The sequence below is a fragment of the Capra hircus genome, chromosome 15 (assembly GCF_001704415.2).
Source record: "Capra hircus breed San Clemente chromosome 15, ASM170441v1, whole genome shotgun sequence".
NCBI lineage: Eukaryota > Metazoa > Chordata > Mammalia > Artiodactyla > Bovidae > Capra > Capra hircus.
In genome coordinates, this window is record NC_030822.1 from 75386352 (window position 1) to 75409393 (window position 23042).

Here is a 23042-nt window from a genome sequence, read left to right on the forward strand (position 1 = left end):
CCCATCTATTTGCCATGAAGTGATGGGACCAGATGCCATGATCATAGTTTTCTGAATGTTGAGATTTAGGCCAACTTTTTCACTCTCCTCTTTCACTTTCATCAAGAGGCCTTTTAGTTCCTCTTCACTTTCTGCCATAAGGGTGGTGTCATCTGCATATCTGAGGTTATTGATATTTCTCCTGGCAATCTTGATTCCAGCTTGTGCTTCTTCCAGCCCAGTGTTTCTCATGATGTACTCTGCATATAAGTTAAATAAGCAGTGTGACAATATACAGCCTTGACGTCCTCCTCTTCCTATTTGGAACCAGTCTGTTGTTCCATGTCCAGTTCTAACTGTTGCTTCCTGACCTGCATATAGGTTTCTCAAGAGGCTGGTCAGGTGGACTGGTATGTATATTACCATATGTAAAACAGATGACCAGTGCAAGTTCAATGCACGGAGCAGGGCACTCAAAGCTGGTGCTCTGGGACAACCCCGAGGGATGGAGTCAGGAGGGAGGTGGGAGAGGGTTTCACGATCAGGGGGGACCCACATGCACCCATGGCTGATTCATGTTGATGTATGACAAAAACCACCACAACATTGTAAAATAATTATCCTCCAATTAAAATAAATAGTTATATATATATATAACCTCAGCAAAGGAAAAGCAACTATATATATATGTGTGTGTGTATATATATATATATATATATATGAAAGTGAAAGTGAAAGTGAAGTTGCTCGGTCGTGTCCAACTATTTGCGACCCTGTGGACTGTAGTCCTCTAGGCTCCTCCATCCAAGGGATTTTCCAGGCAAGAGTACTGGAGTGGGTTGCCATGTCCTTCTCCAGGGGATCTTCTTGACCCAGGGATTGAACCCAGGTCTCCCATGTTTCAGGCAGACGCTTTACCGTCTGAGCCACCAGGGAAGCCCACCCTTATATATATATAACCTACCAAATAAATAGAAATAAAAATAATGAATTAGGCAAAGTGAAGTGGCAAAGAAATATGTTCCACATGAAGATGCAAGATAAAACCTGAGAAGAAGACCTGAGTGAAGTGAAAAAAAGCAAACTATTGGGGGGTTCAGGATGGGGAAACACATGTACACCCATGGATGATTCATGTCAGTGTATGACAAAAACCACCACAATACTGTAAAGTAATTAGCCTCCAATTAAAATAAATTAATTAATTTTAAAAATAAAAATATAAAGAAAGCAAACTACCCATTAAAATCTTTAAGGTCGTTATCATAAATATGCTCAAAAGTCTCTAAAGAAAAGTGGATGAACTGAGTCACTAGTTAGAAGTTTTTAGCAAAAATTAGAATGTATAAATAAATAAACATAAATAAAAGAATATGATAACTGAGATTTTAAAAATTTGAGGAGTAATCATTAGTAAAGTAGATGATAGAAGAACAGATCAGTGACTGGAAGACAGTGGAAATCACTCAGGTCTAAAAGAGAAAAGAAAAGAAGAATTTAAAAAATGAGGACAATTTGAGACATCTAGAATAGCATCAAGCAAACTAACATTCACATTATAAGGGTTCCAGGAGAACAGAAAGGGGGCAGATAAAATATTTGAAAACAAATTAGCTGAAAACTTCCCTAACCTGGGAAAGAAAGCAGACATCTAGGTCCAGGTACCAAAGAGAGTTGCAAACATAATCAACCCAAAGTGGACTAAACCAAGACACAAAGTAATTTAAATGCCAAATAAAGATAAACAGAATACTAACTTCAGCAAGGGAAAAGAAACTAGTTACATACAAAGGAAGTCCTATGATTTTATTAGATGACTTTTCAGCAGAAAATCTGTCAGCCATCAAAACAAACAAACAAACAAACAAAAAAAACAGATACATAGATCATTGTAACTGAATAGAGAGCCCAGAAATGAATTCACATTTATATGGATAATTAACCATGACAAAGGAGGCAAGATACATAATGATAAAGGACAGCCTCTTCAATAAATGGTTTTGGGAAAACGGGACAGCTACATACAAAAAAATCAAACTAGACTACTTTTCCACACCATATACAAAAATCAACTCAATGGATTGAAGACTTAAATGTAAGAACTAAAACCATAAAACTTCTGGAAGAAAACATAGGCAGTAAGTTCTTTAACATGGTCTTAGTAACATTTTTATATGCCTCCTCAAGCAAGGGAAACAAAAGTAAAAATAAACAAGTGGGACTACATCAAACTAAAAAGCTTTTGCGCAGGAAAGGAAACTACCAACAAAACTCCCCCTCCCCCCAAAAAAACCCACCTACCTAATAGGAGAAGACATTTGCAAACAATATATCTGACAAAGGGATAATATCCAACATATACAAAGAACACACTTATCAGAATGTCTGTTATTTTTAAAAAATGATATAAGAAACAAGGATTGGCCAGGATGTGGAGAAAAGGGTACACTGTTGGTGGGAATGTAAATTTGTGCAGCCACTATAAAAGACAATATGGAGATTTCTAAAATATTAAAAATAAAGCTACCATACAATTTATTAATTTTACTTCTGGATATTTATGGGCAGAAAGCCAAAACAACACTAACTTGAAAAGAAGTATGCATTCCTGTGTTCACTGCGGCATTATTAAAATAGTTATGATGTGGAAGCAACACAAATGCTCATATGTATATATATAGGTATATATGCATATTATATATTTATGAATATCAGCCATAAAATGGAATATTAGCCATAAAACAAATGAAATCTTGCCATTTGTGATAGCATTCAATTCAGTTCAGTCAGTCAGTCATGTCCAACTCTTTGCAACCCCATGAACTGCAGCACGCCAGGCCTCCCTGTCCATCACCAACTGCCAGAGTCTACCCAAACCCATGACCATTGAGTCAGTAATGCCATCCGACCATCTCATCCTCTATCGTCCCCTTCTCCTGTCCTCAATCTTTACCAGCAAATGAGTCAGCTCTTTTCATCAGGTGACCAAAGTATTGGAGCTTCAGCTTCAACATCAGTCCTTCCAATGAACACCCAGGACTGATCTCCTTTAGGATGGATTGGTTGGATCTCCTTGCAGTCCAAGGGACTCTCAAGAGTCTTCTCCAACATCACAGTTCAAAAGCATCAATTCTTCAACACTCAGCTTTCTTCACAGTCCAACTCTCACATCCATACATGACTACTGGACAAACCATAGCCTTGACTAGACAGGTCTTTGTTGACAAAGTAATGTCTCTGCTTTTTAATATGCTATCTAGGTTGGTCATAATTTTCCTTCCAAGGAGTAAGTGTCTTTTAATTTCATGGCTGCAATCACCATCTGCAATGATTTTAGAGCCCCCAAAAATAGTCAGCCACTGTTTCCACTGTTTCACCATCTACTTGCCATGGAGTGATGGGACCAAATGCCATGATCATAGTTTTCTGAATGTTGAGCTTTAAGCCAACTTCTTCACTCTCCTCTTTCACTTTCATCAAGAGGCTCTTTAGTTCTTCTTCACTTTCTGCCATAAGGGTGGTGTCATCTGCATATCTGAGGTTATTGATATTTCTCCTGGCAATCTTGATTCCAGCTTGTGCTTCCTCCAGCCGAGCATTTCTCATGATGTACTCTGCATATAAGTTAAATAAGCAGGGTGACAATATACAGCCTTGATGTTCTCTTTATCCTATTTGGAACCAGTCTGTTTTTCTATGTCCAGTTCTCACTGTTGCTTCCTGGTCTGCATACAAGTTTCTCAAGAGGCAGGTCAGGTGGTCTGGTGTTCCCATCTCTCTCAGAATTTTCCACAGTTTATTGTGATCTGCACAGTCAAAGACTTTGGCATAGTCATATGTGATAGCATAGATGGTATTATGCTAAATGGTATTATGCTAAGTGAAATATCAGACAGAAAAGCACAAATACCATATGATTTTACTTATATGTCAAATCTAAAACCCTATTAAGTGAACATATGTATCTAAGCAGAAACAGAACTATAGATACAGAGAACAAACATGCAGTTTTCAGAGGAGAGGTAGCTGGGGAGAAGGAGAGAAATTAGATAAGGGAGATTAAGAGATACAAACTTTCAGTTGCAAAATAAATGAGACACAGATATGAAATGTATGGTGTCAGGAGCCGTGTTAGACATTACTGACAAAATGGAGGCACGGCCCCAATCCTCTCTCCTCATCTCACAGGCACAGCCCCGGAATGATGGAGTTAGGCCTTGTGATTCTGACTTGTTCTTTCTTTTCTTCGACTGAGTTGGCTGGAAAGAATGTTAAGGTGCTTGAGAGAAGCATGAGAAAGCACAAAGCCTTCTACAGTTGTGCCCAGAAAATAATCTATAAAATAACCATTGACATTTGTTGCTCACTAAGTGCAGGTGGCTGCGAGCCGACTCACTAAGCGCAGCCGAGAGGAGCTTCCAACATCCGAGGTCAGGGGCAGTGGCCTAGAGTGCCAGGCTGCATCGGCACAGGAACAGCTGAGAGGAGCTACCCTGCGTCCGAGGTCAGTGGCGGCTGGGAGAGGCTACCCCGAGTCTGAGGTCAGGGGCGGCGGCCGGGAGGAGCTACCCGCGTCCAAGGTCAGTGGCAGCCAGGAGGAGACACTTTGCATCCAAGGTAAGGGGCAGTGGCCGGGAGGACCTACCCCATGTTCGAGGTCAGTGGTGGCTGGGAGGAGACACCCCGCATCCTAAGTCAGGGGCGGCCGAGAGAAGTCACCTCGCACCTGAGGCCAGGGGCAGTGACCCTGAGGAACCACCCCGAACCCGAGGCCAGGGGCGGCAGCTGGGAGGAGCCACACATGCCCGAGGCCAGGGCCGTCGGCTGGGAGGAACAACCCAAGGAGTGCTTGTGCAGGCGCAGGAGGGCCTCGAGGAGTGATTCCACGTTGAAGGTCAGGAAAGGTGACGATAAGGAGATACCCCTCATCCAAGGTAAGGAGCAGCGGCTGTGCTTTGCTGGAGAAGCCATGAAGAGATACCCCACGCCCAAGGTAAGAGAAACACAAGTAAGATGGTAGGTGTTGCAAGAGGGTATCAGAGGGCAGACACACTGAAGCCATACTCACAGAAAACTAGTCAATCTGATCACACTAGGACCACAGCCTTGTCTAACTCAATGAGACCAAGCCATGCCCATGGGGCAACCCAAGATGGGGGGATCATGGAGGAGAGGTCTGACAGAATGTGGTCCACTGGAGAAGGGAATGGCAAGCCACTTCAGTATTCTTGCTTTGAGAACCCCATGAACAGTAGGAAAAGGCAAAATGATAGGATACTGAAAGAGGAACTCCCCAGGTCATTAGGTGCCCAATATGCTACTGGAGATCAGTGGAGAAATAACTCCAGAAAGAATGAAGGGATGGAGCCAGGGCAAAAACAATACCCAGCTGTGGATGTGACTGGTGATAGAAGCAAGGTCCGATGCTGTAAAAAGCAATATAGCATAGGAACCTGGAATGTCAGGTCCATGAATCAAGGCAAATTGGAAGTAGTCAAACAAGAGATGGCAAGGGTAAATGTCAACATTCTAGGAATCAGCGAACTAAAATGGGCTGGAATGGGTGAATTTAACTCAGATGACCATTATATCTACTACTGCGGGCAGGAATCCCTTAGAAGAAATGGAGTAGCCATCATGGTCAACAAAAGAGTCTGAAATGCAGTACTTGAATGCAATCTCAAAAATGACAGAATGATTTCTGTTCGTCTCCAAGGCAAATCATTTAATATCACAGTAATCCAAGTCTATGCCCCAACCAGTAATGCTGAAGAAACTGAAGTTGAACGGTTTTATGAAGACCTACAAGACCTTTTAGAAGTAACACCCAAAAAAGATGTCCTTTTCATTATAGGGGACTGTAATGCAAAAGTAGGAAGTCAAGAAACACCTGGAGGAACAGGCAAATTTGGCCTTGGAATGCGGAATGAAGCAGGGCAAAGACTAATAGAGTTTTGCCAAGAAAATGCACTGGTCATAGTAAACACCCTCTTCCAACAACACAAGAGAAGACTCTACACATGGACATCACCAGATGGTCAACACTGAAATCAGATTGATTATATTCTTTGCAGCCAAAGATGGAAAAGCTCTATACAGTCAATAAAAACAAGACCAGGAGCTGACTGTGGCTCAGATCATGAACTCCTTATTGCCAAATTCAGACTTAAATTGAAGAAAGTAGGGAAAACCACTAGACCATTCAGGTATGACCTCAATCAAATCCCTTATGATTATAGAGTGGAAGTGAGAAATTGATTTAAGGGCACAGATATGATAGAGTGCCTGATGAGCTATGGACTGAGGTTCGTGACATTGTACAGGAGACAGGGATCAAGACCATCCCCATGGAAAAGAAATGCAAAAAGCAAAATGGCTGTCTGGGGTGGAGGCCTTACAAATAGCTGTGAAAAGAAGAGAGGCAAAAAGCAAAGGAGAAAAGGAAAGATATAAGCGTCTTAATGCAGAGCCAAAGAATAGCAAGAAGAGATAAGAAAGCCTTCAGTATTCAATGCAAAGAAATAGAGGAAAAGAACAGAATGGGAAAGACTAGAGATCTCTTCAAGAAAATTAGAGATACCAAGGGAAGATTTCATGCAAAGATGGGCTCAATAAAGGACAGAAATGGTATGGACCTAACAGAAGCAGAAGATATTAAGAAGAGGTGGCAAGAATACACAGAAGAACTGTACGAAGACGATCTTCACGACCCAGATAATCATGATGATGTGATCACTCATCTCAAGTGGGCCTTAGAAAGCATCACTATGAACAAAGCTAGTGGAGGTGATGGAATTCCAGTTGAACTGTTTCAAATCCTGAAAGATGATGCTGTGAAAGTGCTGCACTCAATATACCAGCAAATTTGGAAAACTCAGCAGTGGCCACAGGACTGGAAAAGGTCAGTTTTCATTCCAATCCCAAAGAAAGGCAATGCCAAAGAATGCTCAAACTACCCCACAATTGCACTCATCTCACATGCTAGTAAAGTAATGCTCAAAATTTTCAAAGCCAGGCTTCAGCAATATGTGAACCGTGAACTCCCTGATGTTCAAGCTGGTTTTAGAAAAGGCAGAGGAACCAGAAATCAAATGGTCAATATCCACTGGATCATGGAAAAAGCAAGAGAGTTCCAGAAAAACATCTATTTCTGCTTTATTGACTATGACAAAGCCTTTGACTGTGTGGATCACAATAAACTGTGGAAAATTCTGAAAGAGATGGGAATACCAGACCACCTGACCTGCCTCTTGAGAAATCTGTATGCAGGTCAGGAAGCAACAGTTAGAACTGGACATGGAACAACAGACTGGTTCCAAATAGGAAAAGGAGTACGTCAAGGCTGTATATTGTCACCCTGCTTATTTAACTTATATGCAGAGTACATCATGAGAAATGCTGGACTGGAAGAAACACAAGCTGGAATTAAGATTGCTGGGAGAAATATCAATAACCTCAGATATGCAGATGACACCACCCTTATGGCAGAAAGTGAAGAGGAGCTAAAAAGCCTCTTGATGAAAGTGAAAGAGGAGAGTGAAAAAGTTGGCTTAAAGCTCAACATTCAGAAAACAAAGATCATGGCATCGGGTTCCATCATTTCATGGGAAATAGATGGGGAAACAGTAGAAACCGTGTCAGACTTTATTTTTCGGGGCTCCAAAATCACTGCAGATGGTGATTGCAGCCATGAAACTCAAAGACGCTTACTTCTTGGAAGAAAAGTTATGACCAACCTAGATAGCATATTCAAAAGCAGAGACATTACTTTGCCGACTAAGGTCCGTCTAGTCAAGGCTATGGTTTTTCCTGTGGTCATGTATGGATGTGAGAATTGGACTGTGAAGAAGGCTGAGCACTGAAGAATTGATGCTTTTGAACTTGGTGTTGGAGAACACTCTTGAGAGTCCCTTGGACTGCAAGGAGATCCAACCAGTCCATTCTGAAGGAGATCAACCCTGGGATTTCTTTGGAAGGAATGATGCTAAAGCTGAAACTCCAGTACTTTGGCCACCTCATGCAAAGAGTTGACTCATTGGAAAAGACTCTGATGCTGAGAGGGATTGGGGGCAGGAGGAGAAAGGAATGACCGAGGATGAGATGGCTGCATGGCATCAGTGACTCGATGGACGTGAGTCTGAGTGAACTCCGGGAGATGGTGATGAACAGGGAGGCCTGGGGTGCTGTGATTCATGGGGTTGCAAAGAGTCGGACACGACTGAGCGACTGAACTGAACTGAACTGAACTTACAAAAAAATGTCCCAGCATGAGCACGTAGGCCACAGCTTGAGGCCATGGGAAGGGTTATTTTTTGAGACCTGTTTGTGAGGGAAATATTTATGGCAAAAGAAGTTTGCTGAGTTTAGGGTTCAGGAATAATTAAGAATAGCTAGAAGCCTTTTTAGGAGATGGTGATCTTAAGATGCTAGGGGCAAACAGGATTTAGAAAGATAAAAAATAAACTGAGGAGTGTAGCATGAGTTACAATATAATCACAAGTTAAGTACAGGACACATAAGAGAAAGTAGATAACAGACAGTAAAGCCAATTCTGAGAGAATCACTGAAGCAGGAACTCTGTTTATAGGACAACAGTGATTTCTGGAGACAGTAAATCTTAGTGGGGAAAACTAAAAATGTCAAACCTCTGACCTAATGCTTTTGTCAAAGTATAAAAGAGAACCTGAAGCTTGAAATAAACATGTAGTTCCGTACTATGAGTCAGAGGCTACATCATTGTTCACCGACACCACTCACCCCTTCAGGCTGATTCCCTGGCTGCTGGAGCTGGACTCTGGCAGTATGGTGTGGGGAAAACAGTCAATAAATATGCAATATCTTTGTATGTTGACAGATGATACCTAGACTTACTATGGTAATCATTTTGAAATATATAGAAATATCAAATCACTATGTTGTGTATCAGGAAATAAAATTATGTTGTAGGTCAATTAAACTTCAAAAAATAAAACAAATAAAATCATAAAAAAAGAGATCAGACTGTGGCTACCAGGAATGCAGTGTGGGGAGGGGGTATTGGATAAAGGTGGTCAAAGTTACAAGCTTCCAGTCATAAGATAAATAAGTACTAGGGATATAACATCGTATAGTTACTGTGTTTTGTGTGTGTGTGTGTGTGTGTGTGTGTGTGTGTGTGTGTGTGTGTGTGTGTGTGTGTGTTAGTCACTCATGGCCCAGGAATCAAACCCAAGTCTCCCATATTGCAGGCAGACTCTTTACTGATTGAGCCACTAGCAAAGCCTAGTATAATTACTACTGTTGTATATTATATATGAAAGTTATTAAGAGAGAAAGTCCTAGGAGTTCATATCACAAGGGGAAAAAAATGTTATGTCTATATGAGATGACGGATGCTCACTAAACCTATTGTGATAATCACCTCATGATGTAAGTATAAATAAGTCAAATCATCATGTTGTACACCTTAAACTTATCAATACTGTATGACAAGTATAACAATTATTTTAAAAAACACAATCAGGGTTCAGGATGAAGGTTGAAAAACACTTTCTGCACTTTGATTTAACAGCATATCTAATAGCTGTCCATTTTTGACAGTCATGAGTGAAAGCAGCAGTTCCTGTGCTTTATATGCCCCATCTTCCCTTTACCAACTTAATCCTTCCTCTTATTCTTCTTTAATCTGGATCCAAATCAAGGTCAGCTATCTTAATGAAGTGTGTAAAATACTCCTATGTACACTCATCTCTTCTCTCTACTTCTAGAAAACTTATTTCTAATATGTATTTTTGTTTTTAATGAAATAATAAAGTTAGTTAAGTCTCTCCATCGTGTCCGACTCTTTGCGACCTCATGGACTGTAGCCCACCAGGCTCCTCCATCCATGGGATTCTCTAGGCAAGAATACTGGAGTGGGTTGCCATTTCCTTCTCCAAGGGATCTTCCCCACCCAGGGATCAAACCCAAGTCTCCCGCATTAGAGGCAGATGCTTTAACCTCTGAGCCACCAGGGAAGCCCCCAATGAAATAATATACATACCTAAAACACATAAATGAATGCATAATAGTACCTTTTAAATGTTGAAAGTAATTTCCTGGGGTATAGCATCTCTTTGAGGGTAATGAAAATCACTTACAATTGTGGTGCTCGTTGGGCAACTCTGTGAATATACTTAGAATCATTGAACTGCACACTTTATATGTGTCCATCACATGTCACATGAATTATATCTCAATACAGAAGCCTATCAGAGAAGGCAATGGCACCCCACTCCAGTATTCTTGCCTGGAAAATCCCATGGACAGAGGAGCCTGGTAGGCTGCAGTCCATGGAGTCACAAAGAGTTGGACATGACTGAGCGACTTCACTTTCACTTTCACTGTCATGCACTGGAGAAGGAAATGGCAACCCAGTCCAGTGTTCTTGCCTGGAGAATCCCAGGGACAGCAGAGCCTTGTGGGCTGAGGTCTATGGGGCCGCACAGAGTCAGACACAACAAGCAACTTAGCAGCAACAAAGAAGCCTATAAAAAAATTTTTTTAAGTTTTTTAGTGCATAAACAATTGTTTAATAATTAAAAATTATTAGAAAAAAAAAGAGACTCTATTTAAGCATTTAATTTTGTATCTCTCTCAGTACTGGACAAGTAGGATGCATTCCAAAATCATCATGACATCATGGAAAGTGAGTGAATGTCACTCAGTTCTGTCCAGTTCTTTGTGACCCCGTGGACTATACAATCTGTGGGATTCTTTAGGCCATAATAGTGGAATGGGTAGACTTTCCCTTCTCCAGGGGATCTTCTCAACTCAGGGATCGAATTCAGGTCTCCCATATTGGAGGCGGATTCTTTATCAGCTGAGCCACCAGGGAAGCCCATTGACATCATCTTCCTTATCAAATAAAGAATCTGCCTGCAATAGGAGACCAGAGTTCAGTCCCTGTGTCAGGAAGATCCCTTGGAGAAGGAAACGGAAATCCACTTCAGTATTCTTTCCTAGGAAATCCCATGGACAGAGAAACCTGGTGGGCTACAGTCCGAGGGTCACAAAGAGTCAGACATGACTGAACAACTAACACTTTCACACTTGCCTTGTCAAGTAGGCCCACAGAGCACTACCTTAGTCAGGAATATGTATATTCTTAAAAACTTTCCAACTTCCACTGTTTTTTAAAAATAAAATAAATATAAAAATGATAATTCTTGAATCAAAGTAAAAAGGTGGTAATTTCATTAAAAGGCAAGTTCATACTGCATATCTTTTTTCTCCATTGCAGTCAATTAAAATTCCAAGCACGTTAGACTCACATCCCTGGATCTGAGGAAACATGTTTGCAATCTTCTTTCAAATGGATAAAATAAAAGCAAATAATCAGAAAAACATATGCACCCAAAATATGTTATTTAGGGAAAATTATCAAGTGTAACAAACATCTCTTGGCTTTCATTTTATACTTGAGTCATCTATGATTAAAAACCTGTCAATGATGTCACTTATATGTGGAATCTTTAAAAATTATATAAATAAACTTATTTATAACACAGAAACAGACTCAAAGACACAGAAAACAAATATATGGTTATCAAAGGGAAAGGATAAGGGAGAAATAACTTAGGAGTACGGGGTTAACAGACACATACTACTCAACTGGCAAAGAATCTGCCTGCAGTGAGGGAGACCCTAGTTCAATTACCAGGTTGGGAAGAGCCCCTGGAGAAGGGAATGGCAACCCACTCCAGTATTCTTGTCTGGAGAATTCCATGAGATTGGAATTGTCTGGGCTGTAGTCCATGGGATTGCAAAGACTCAGACATGACTGAGAGACTAACACTTTCACTTTTCACTGTCTATAAAACAGATAAGTAATAACCAGTGAACCAGTGGAGTTGCTCACTCATGTCCATCTGTTTGCAATCCCATGAAGTGTAGCTTACCAGGCTCCTTCATCCATGGAATTTTCCAGACAAGAGTACTGGAGTGGGTTACCATTTCCTTCTCCAGGGGATCTTCCCAATCCTGGGATTGAACCTGGGTCTCCTGCATTGCAGGCAGATGCTATACTGTCTGAGCCACAAGGGAAGCTTTATTGTACAACAAGGGAATTATATTCAAAATATTGAAATAGCCTATAATGGAAAATAATCTGAAAAATAATATAAACACATGTATATACATATTGTATATATATAAATTACTTTGCTATGTATCTGAAACTACACAATATTGTAAATCAACTAGACTTTGATTTAAAATAATAATCTTTCAAATTGTCCTTTTTCCTTCTGAGCAAGGGGGTAATAATGATACAGAGGTAGCAACATTCCCTAATATTCAGGAGGTGCTGCCAGGGGAACAAATCTGAACACACAATCATAAAATAAAGTATATAATTTAAATGAATAAAACTTTTCACTTAAAGAAAAACCTTTTCTCGCAAGGAAGAGAGAAAAAGTAATTAATACATCTTCAAAGCAAGACTCACAAGCAAGAGAGAAAATAAGATGCTATATTTGAGGTTCTTAGCTTGTTATCTAGGGTTTTCCAATCTAAAAAGATAAGAATATGTTAGCTAAATTAAGAAATTAAAGTTATTCACACTTTGAAGAATGGAATCAAAAGTCTCTTCAAACTATCCTTTGTAACAAAATTATTGTGTGTTCGCATACCTTAACATGTCACTTTTTTTGATCTGACAGTCTGAATTTACATGAAAAACACTATTCATGTTTTAGTGTGACTTGCATGTTCTCTTCGTCAGAACCACTATGTTAATGGTGTTCTCCCCATGAGAAATATATACAGAAACTTAAAATAATATCCAGAAAACTGAGTTAATGAAGTCATGAAATGGTTTGTTGGTATTATGAATTATTTGGTGTTTTTCTGATTTTTTTTTCTGGCAAAGATTAGTAATTCGTTCATCTTTTCTAGATTCTTTGTTGTATGACTTCTTCTGCAGGTCTTTAGATTTTGGGCATGTTCATGTGCTTTATGACTGAACACAACAGTGCTGAAAGCACTGTTTAACAAAAACAGCCTGCAGATTTAACCAACTATAAACTAAGCCATAAAATCACCTTTCCCATTAAACTGCTCTACCTAAAATAACTGAAAACTTTCTAATTATGAAATAAAATGGCTTTAAATAGCAGTCATGTTGGCAGTATTGATGAGTCAACATTTCTTCCCTTAGCTTCTTCAGTGATGTTCTCTACCAGTTCTTTCTTGCTTCTGCTCCCATATCCTTCCAACCATCTTCAGAGATTCCTTTTCCTCCAGTTGTTCCTACTCCAAATGGTGTTAAATACCAAATATATATATATATGTGAGGGGAAATGTCAGAAGTATCTGTACAGAACTATTTTAAGAGTGGTAGTGTTTGAGATGGTAGTTATGTAATTTTTTCTACCTTCTCTGGTACCTTTCTTTAACTTCCAAGTTCTTCTTTTGGAAACAAATTAAAAAATTAATAAATAATAACTTTTTTTAAGTTTTAAGAATAAAATTAATTCCCCATATTCCATTCCTAATGCTTTTCTCTTCCTATGGTATATATTCTCCTCTGGTAAACACACTCTTCCTCTGGTTTTGGTCAGCAAATCTACAATAACAAAGTCTAACTTTACATAGGTTGCCCTCTTTTCGAAAAGTACAATCAGAAGTTAAAAGTGTGAAAGGCAAATAAAAGATATATGTATTAAGGTACATTTACACATTTGAAGAGCTTAAATTTTCTAAGCAACTCTATATGAGGTGTCTTTAGGAGCTGAATTTATCTGAAAAACTTAGAGAATCAAGCCAAGCGTCCCCCTCCTCTTGCATGGATCCATACATGGGCCAGAGGGGCCAGAGCAGAATATCTCCATTCAGATGTCCCATGGGAGCATCAAAGACTCCAAAATGAATTCTTATTCTTTCAGTTCAGTTCAGTTCAGTCGCTCATTCGTGTCCGACTCTTTGCGACCCTATGAACTGCAGCACACCAGGCCTTCCTGTCCATGACCAACTCCCAGAGTTCACTGAAACTCACATCCATCGAGTTGGCGATGCTATCCAGCCATTTCATCCTCTGTCGTCCCCTTTTCCTCTTGCCCCCAGTCCCTCCCAGCATCAGAGTCTTTTCCAGTGAGTCAACTCTTCGCATGAGGTGGCCAAAGTATTGGAGTTTCAGCTTTAGCATCAGTCCTTCCAAAGAACACCCAGGACTGATCTTTAGAATGAACTGGTTGGATCTTATTCTTTACCATTACTCAAAAAGAATTTCTCATAGTTTAATTCTGTCTAAGTGGCATCTGCTCCAGTGAAGTGTGCCATACAAGAGTGGAGAGAAAATTCAGGAGTCTAGAATAACACTTACATCTCAAATTTGTACAACATTCTACCTAATTTTATTTATAAACATTTCCACACTCCACTTCAACCTCACATACTTACCTTGGCTCAGACGTTCATCATTTCCTAATCAGATTCATGATCTTAACAGTGCCCCAAATTTTCAGTTTTGTCAAGAGGATGGGAACCCAGAACTTTCAGATGTACAAGCTGAATTTTAAAAGGCAGGGGAACCAGAGATCAAACTGCAAACAACCACTAGATCGTAGAAAAATCAAGGGAATTCCAGAAAAAAAAAATCTACTTCTGCTTCATTGACTATGCTAAAGCCTTTGACTGTGTGGATCACAACTGTGGAAAATTCTTAAAGAAATGGTAATACCAGACCACCTTACCTGCCTCTTGAGAAATCTGTATGAAGGTCAAGAAGCAACAGTTAGAATCAGACATGGAACAAAGAACTGGTTCCAAATTAAGAAATGAGAACAACAAGGCTGTATATTGATACCCTGCTTATTTATCTTATATGCAGAGTACTCCATGAGAAATGCCAGGCTGGATGAATCACAAGCTGGAATCAAGATTGCAGGGACAAATATCAACAATCTCAGACATGCAGATGATACCACTCTAATGACAGAAAGCAAAGAAGAACTAAATAGCCTCTTGATGAGGGTCAAAGAGGGGAATAAAAAAGCCGTCTTAAAACTTATTCAAAAAACTAATATCATGGCATCTAGTCCCACCATTTCACGGCAAATAGTTGGACAAAAAGGGGAAATAGTGGCAAATTTTATTTTGGGGGGCTCCAAAATCATTGCAGATGTTGAAAGCAGCCATGAAATTAAAAGACACTTGCTCCTTGAAAGTAAAAAGCATCACTTTGCCGACAAAGGTCCATCTAGTCAAAGCTATGGTTTCTCCAGTAGTCATTTATGAATGTGAGAGCTGGACCATGTAGAAGACTGAGCACTGAAGAACTGATGCTTTCAAATTGTGGTGCTGGAGAAGACTCTTGAGAGTCCATTGGACTGCAAGATCAAACCAGTCAATCCTGAAGGAAATCAGCCCTGAATACTCACTGGAAGGACTGCTGTTGAAGCTAAAGCCCCAATACTTTGGCCACCTGATGTGAACAGTCGACTCATTGGAAATGACCCTGATGCTGGGAAAGACTGAGGGCAGTCAGAGAAGAGTGCGCCAGAGGATGAGATGGTTGGATGGCATCACCAACTCAATAGACATGAGCTTGAGCAAACTCAGGATACAGTGAAGGACAGGGAAGCCTGGTGTGCTGCTGTCCATGTGGTCACAAAAAGTCAGACACGACTTAGTGACTGAACAACAATCTGCCTCCAGGCAACCAATCCCCAACATTGTTTTAGAGTGATGCTTCTGTAATATAAATGTAATGAATAGTTAGCATTCAATAAACATTTGTTGAGTATGTGAATGATCAAAATTGGGTAAATCACTATCCCTAATGTCAAAATGCTTAAAATATACCTGGAGAAACAGAGACTGACAAACTAATTTAATTTTTCTACCTATACCATTGTCAGTCAGTTCAGTTGCTCAGTCATGTCCAACTCTTTGTGACCCCATGAATCGCAGCATGCCAGGCCTCCCTGTCCATCACCAACTGCCAGAGTCTACCCAAACCCATATCCACTGAGTCGGTGATGCCATCCAACCATCTCATCCTCTGTCATCCCCTTCTCCTGCCCTCAATCTTTACCAGCAAATGAGTCAGCTCTTTTCATCAAGTGACCGAAGTATTGGAGTTTCAGCTTCAACATCAGTCCTTCCAATGAACACCCAGGATTGATCTCCTTTAGAATGGATTGGTTGGATCTCCTTGCAGTCCAAGGGACTCTCTAGAGTCTTCTCCAACACCACAGTTCAAAAGCATCAATTCTTCAATGCTTAGCTTTCTTTATAGTCCAACTCTCACATCCATACATGACTACTGGACAAACCATAGCCTTGACTAGACAGACCTTTGTGGACAAAGTAATGTCTCTGCTTTTTAATATGCTGTCTAGGTTTATCATACCTTTCCTTCCAAGGAGTAAGTGTCTTTTAATTTCATGGCTGTAATCACCATCTGTGGTGATTTTGGCTATACCATTGTACATTTACAGTACTTTCTTTTACTTTGTAAAATAATTCTTTTGGAGTAAAGACATTTCAATTGGAAAACAAACATTTTAACAAAACTTTTAATAAGATGATATTTTAACAGGAAAATATATATATATATATCATATATTATATTTAATTCCTCTAGTATAATGGGGCCTCCCCAAGTGGCACTAGTGGTGAAAGAACACACCTGACAATGAAGGAGATGTAAGAGTCACGCGTTCAGTCCCTGAGTTGGGAAGATCCCCTGGAGGAAGGCATGGCAGTATGGCAACTCACTCCAGTATTCTTGCCTAGAGAATCCCATAGACAGGGGAAGCCTGGCAGGTTACAGTCCCTAGGGTCACAGTCAGACAGGACTGAATTGACTTGGCACAGCACAGCAGTACATGGAATAAAGAGGAAAAAACATTGGCAGACTTATTATGTAATGATGAGCTGGTATCAAGTAAAGACTAAACCATATTATAGGGTATGAACAAAAGTTTCACTGTTATTTAGTTACAGAAAGTCTTGAAAGAACTGAGCTACCGTGTGGCTTGGGATGGTAGAGATTTTTGAACACAAAGGTACCTACCCCAAAGCACTGGGTAGGATAATCATTAGAGCAGCTCCTTGTACAAATCCTATTTTGTACAAAATGATTTATGGCTAAAAGGAAAAATGTTTTCTAAATAATTATTAAAATTCTTTTACTTTAATTTGCTTAGTTTTTGCTATGTGTCTGTGCTTAGTGGCTCAGTCAGATAATATTCAAATCATTGGCCCCATAAAATAATGTACAAGTAACCAAAGCCTTGTTGAAAAAGATACTAATGACACTGATAATGGTGGTCACTTTAAGGATGGTTGATTGGGCTTCAAATAAAAAAGAATTAATGTGTGAATAAATATATGAATGGATGGGTAGATAGATAGATAGCCAGCAAGTACATCCTTCTACTATTAAATTTAAACTAGCAATTTAATTTTACCAACTATCACTCATTGTTTTAAATTCCAGGAATTTAAAAGTCATTAATTTGACTTTTAAAAGGCCTTTAGAATTGTTTTGTTTAATTAATAAATTTGGTTTTATTTGATAGGCATGAAAGAGTTCAAGTATGAAGAGATTATAGCTAGTTTTATGTCCTTACATATTTAAGAAATATAGGGGCTTCCCTGGTGGCTCAGTGGTAAAGAATCTCCTTGCCAATGCAAGAAACACGGGTTCAGTCCCGATCTGGGACTGTCCCACATGCCACAGAGCAACTAAGCCAGGCGCCACAACTACTGAGCCTGTGCTCTAGAGTCTGAGAGCCACAACTACTGAAGCCTGAGTACCCTAGAGCCCATGCTCCACAACAAGAGAAACCACTACAGTGAGAGGCTCATGGACCGCAGCTAGAGAGTGGGCCCTGCTCATCACAACCAGAGAAAAGCCCAGGCAGCAATGAAGACCCAGCACAGACAAAATTAATTAATTAAAAAGTTAAAAACAGAAATACAGTATTCAATAATAAAATCCTTGAAAAATATTTCCTTATATATGGAATTTCTATATTACTCAAGTTTGAGAAACATAGCTAAAAATAGTGAGTAGAAGATTGATTTTTAAGTAGTAAAAGGTCACTATCTTCTCCCCAACCTAGACTACTACACAAAGCTACTTGCAGTTCTATAAACATGTCTTCAGTTTAGTTCAGTCACTCAGTCATGTCCGACTCTTTGTGACCCCATGGACTGCAGCATGCCAGGCCTCCCTGTCCATCACCAACTCCCAGAGTTTATCCAAACTCATGTCCATTGAGTCGGTGATGCCATCCAACCATCTCATCCTCTGTCGTCCCCTTCTCCTCCCACCCTCAGTCTTTCCCAGCATCAGGGTCTTTTCAAATGAGTCAACTCTTCGCATGAGGTGGCCAAGATATTGGAGTTTCAGCTTCAACATCAGTGAACACCCAGGACTGATCTCCTTTAGGATGGTCTGGCTTGATTTCCTTGCAGTCCAAAGGACTCTCAAGAGTCTTCTCCAACAACACAGTTCAAAAGCATCAGTTCTTCTGTGCTCAGCTTTCTTTATAGTCCAACTCTCACATCCATACATGACTACTTGAAAAACCATAGCCTTGTTGAGATGGACCTTTGTTGACAAACATGTCTGTTCTCTCATTAATCTGGTTCTTAACAGAAGAATTGCAGCAAACCTCCTAAAATTCCCAAGTTACTTGGTACTCTTCCATGCCTCTGTCTTCTTTTCACATCTGGGGTAAAGCTCCCAGCCATTGTTACAGACTCAGCTGAGAAGTCACTTGCTCATTCATAAGCCCTGCCCTCCAAGAGCAAATACTCTCATGGGAGGAGCAAAACCTAATTAAGCAATCAAGGAAAAAAATTCTAGATCTAGGAAACATAATTTTGTCAAGAATGCTTGTGACTGATAAAAACTAAAGAGAAAGGTTGTAACAGTAGTGAGAGGAGTCTTGGAGAGAAGAGGCCAGTGTTTAGGAAGATAGATCTACAGGCTTCACTAATGGGTTGGATACCCATAGTAAAAAACAAAACAAAACTGGAAGGATTTTGAAAGACTAAGCCAGCAGCAGAGTTTTCCATATAGAAGAGGGATGCCAGAGGAACACAAGCTCAGTTTATCCCTTCTCCCTCTCAGTTTGGGTTTAATTTCTCTTCTTTGGTCATCTTATCCTCAATACAGAGTACTTTTTATTTACTATTTTCAGAACATTCAATGTGTTATCCTGTGGTTATTTATGAATATAATCTCTCTCCCCACCTTCATTATACTCTAGGTCTCTGAAGATGAGGAAGGAATAACATTTTATTCAACTTTCAGTTAGGAACTACATAGGTGGTTAAAGCAGGAGTGCAACAAAAAGAGTGAAGGGGATGGATAGGGCAGAGAACTGTAGAAGACAAAGAAGGTTTGCAGAATTATTACATCTTTCACTTGGCTATTTGGTGACCACATCTACTAGGTTCATCAGACTGGAGTTTTAACATACATTAATACTTTGAGTAATTCTGAAAATGCATCTAGTTTTCCAGAAAACTGAAAATCTAGAATTTCTAACATTGTGGTTTACATTTAACTGGTACCTCCCATGAATTTTTTTATGCATGGAAGGTTTTTACCCCTATAGTCATCCAAAGATAACTAGTATTGATTTCTGGAAACAAAGGGACTTAAAAAGGAACCACAGAGTCAGTGACAGAGCATTAACTGTTCCTGGTAATAACAAAGTGAATAAAAATGTTCAGCAACAAAAGGCTTCTTGCCAGACTCTGTAGCAGAAAGATTATCTTTAAAAATCTCACACTCACCAATTATCATCTTTGTTATAAATAATAAGTAAGGAAAACAGTTACAAGACCTGACTATCATAGAAAGGTCATTTCCAACCTAGGCCACGCTGAATGACCTCTGTATTGAGATGGTAGCAGGAAGGGGGAAAAGCTGACAGGACAGTCTCGCTGGATAACATGCGGCCTTTAAAATGACTGACCCACCGGTGCCTGACAGAATCTGAGTCAATTGACCCACAGAGCAAATACAAAACTTTACATTTCAGTTCAAGTAACAGCCAAAAATTTGAGAGCCAGATGCCTTTTATGTCTTCACACTTGCTTCTCTAAATATAACATAATGGAAGTGACAAGGAGAAAACAAAAGTGAATTGACATCACGGGGTATAAAGATTACAGGAATGATCCTCATGAAGTTAATAGTTCTTGCCATATTTCAGACTGGATGATAGCATGACATCCCCAGCATTGAAGCCAGTGTTTACATATCTACTTGCTTTTAAAATAATAGCAAATGAAGCAACAGACAAAAAATTAATCTTAAAAACATACAAGCAACTCCTGCAGCTCAATTCCAGAAAAATAAATGACCGAGTAAAAAAAAAAAAATGGGCCAAAGAACTAAACAGACGTTTCTCCAAAGAAGACATACAGATGGCTAACAAACACATGAAAAGATGCTCAACATCACTCATTATCAGAGAAATGCAAATCAAAACCACAATGAGGTACCATCTCACGCTGGTCAGAATGGCTGCTATCCAAAAGTCTACAATCAATAAATGCTGGAAAGGGTGTGGAAAAAAGGGAACCCTCTTACACTGTTGGTGGTTATGCAAACTAGTACAGCCACTACGGAGAACAGTGTGAAGATTCCTTAAAACACTGGAAATAGAACTGCCTTATGACCCAGCAATCCCACTGCTGGGCATACACACCAAGGAAACCAGAATTGAAAGGGGCACATGCACCCCCAATGTTCATCACAGCACTGTTTACAATAGCCAGGACATGGAAGCAACCTAGATGTCCATCAGCAGACAAATGGATAAGAAAGCTGTGGTGCATATTCACAATGGACTATTACTCGGCCATTAAAAAGAATACATTTGAATCAGTTCTAATGAGGTGGATGAAACTGGAGCCTATTAAACAGAGTGAAGTAAGTCAGAAAGAAAAACACCAATACAGTATACTAACGCATATGTATGGAATTTAGAAAGATGGTAATGATAACCCTATATGCGAGACAGCAAAAGAGACACAGATGTATAGAATAGTCTTTTGGACTCTGTGGGAGAGGGAGAGGGTGGGGTGATTTGGGAGCATGGCATTGAAACATGTATATTATTTCATAGATAACAGGTATCTGTGAAACAGATCGCCAGTCCAGGTTCAATGCATGAGACAGGGTGCTCAAGGCTGGTGCACTGGGATGACCCTGAGGGATGGGATGGGGAGGGAGTTGGGAGGGGGGTTCAGGATGGGGGCACATGTACACCCATGGCAGATCCATGTCAATGTATGGCAAAAACCACTACAATACTCCAAAGTAATTAGCCTCCAATTAAAATAAATAAATTTAAATAAAAAAATAAAACAATTATGCAAGAAAAAAAAGAGAGAAGCTGAATATGATGAAGAATTGTCAATTTGCAAACTTCCTGAATTGAACCAAAAGATGAAAATGTGCCAATAGGTAAGAGTTCCTGGAACTAAGAGGAGAGACTTTTTGGAAAAATAACAAGGAGATAATGGAAAATAAGATGAATGACCACTGTGGCCAGTTGGCAATTGCAGATGAAAGAAAATGAGAGGGAAAAATTTGTATGATGAGCCTGTGCTTTTATAATCTTTAGACTTTACAATAAGAGTTCAAAGTAAATGATAAGAATTATAATATCATTGAGACAAGGCTCATTGTCTAAACTTTTTAGTAGCCCCTATCACAGTCACTTACAATTTACATTAACTTAGTTTAAAACATTCACATTCTTATTTCATTTCTTTTTCTATATCCATATTTTTTCTGTCTTCATCCATCCCAATTTGATTAATATTATCAGTCTGCTTTTTAGTAACTGGCAAACTCCTAAAATAGCACACATCACTTGCCATATAGGTCATCACATCTGATACCTAGCAACAAGAAATATATTTAATATGGCACAAGTCAGGCAATAAGCAACCTATTATTCATAAGGTCTAGTTCACCACTTTACTGAAAACCATATTTTCTATTCAGAATGTTTAGATGCATTTGAGTACTTGTGGTTCTATACTTTAAGTACTTTTACCAGATATAAAAAGAAAATGTTTCCATTCATCCTTTATTCCAAGTTTGTGGTTTTTTTAATCACATGCATTTGTATGAGAATCACACAGGTGTTCAGTGACACCGGGTCCACTTCTTTCCTAAGACAGTCAATTTCTCCCTCTTGTTGATTATTTTCTCTAAACATAGAATGCTCAAAAATCTGACATCTTACAACACCTGCACGCACACGCATACACACACTCACGTGCACACTTACACACCTCTCTTTACCTCATCCTCAAATCAGTCTACCCCAATGGCTCTGCTCAGTTTCACAACAGAATGGTTGGTATATTTGTCTAAATCCATTGACTTCTGTAACTCACCTCCCATTTATTCTTCTAACCAGTCTAATCTGACTTTTCCCTGCTTTTAGAAGTTACATCCTAATTCCCAAATCCTAAAAACACTTACTATCTTTGAAGTCTTGGGTTTTCTTAGCAAGCCTTTGAAACATCATCTGAATCAGAATATCAAATTTGGTTTCTAAGGAACCCAGGCTCTCAGGAAGAGTCTATAAGGAAGTGAGAGAAGTAGGATAGGAAAGTGGAAGAAGTTAAGGGAGTCCTGATCCCATGCTGCTGCTGCTAAATTGCTTCGGTCGTGTCCAACTCTGTGCAACCCCATAGACAGCAGCCCACCAGGCTCCTCTGTCCACATGATTCTCTAGGCAAGAATACTAGAGTGGATTGCCGTTTCCTTCTCCACCCAATCCCATAGGAAGCTGTGAAACATAAACTGTACTGTAGAGTTTGTTCCTGGACTGCCAATCCTGCTCACAGTGCCAACTGTCTCCCTGTTCACCCTGTCCACACTATTCACTGAACCCAGAGTAGGCAAGGCTCAAGCTAAGAGGTCTGAAGACACAGAGCCATAGGAACTGCAGACACATTTATTCTCCCCTGCTGGCACAGCAGCTGAGGCAGCAGCCATAGCCTTACCTAACACAACACAGCCTCTCTCCTGACTGACACAGCAGCCATAA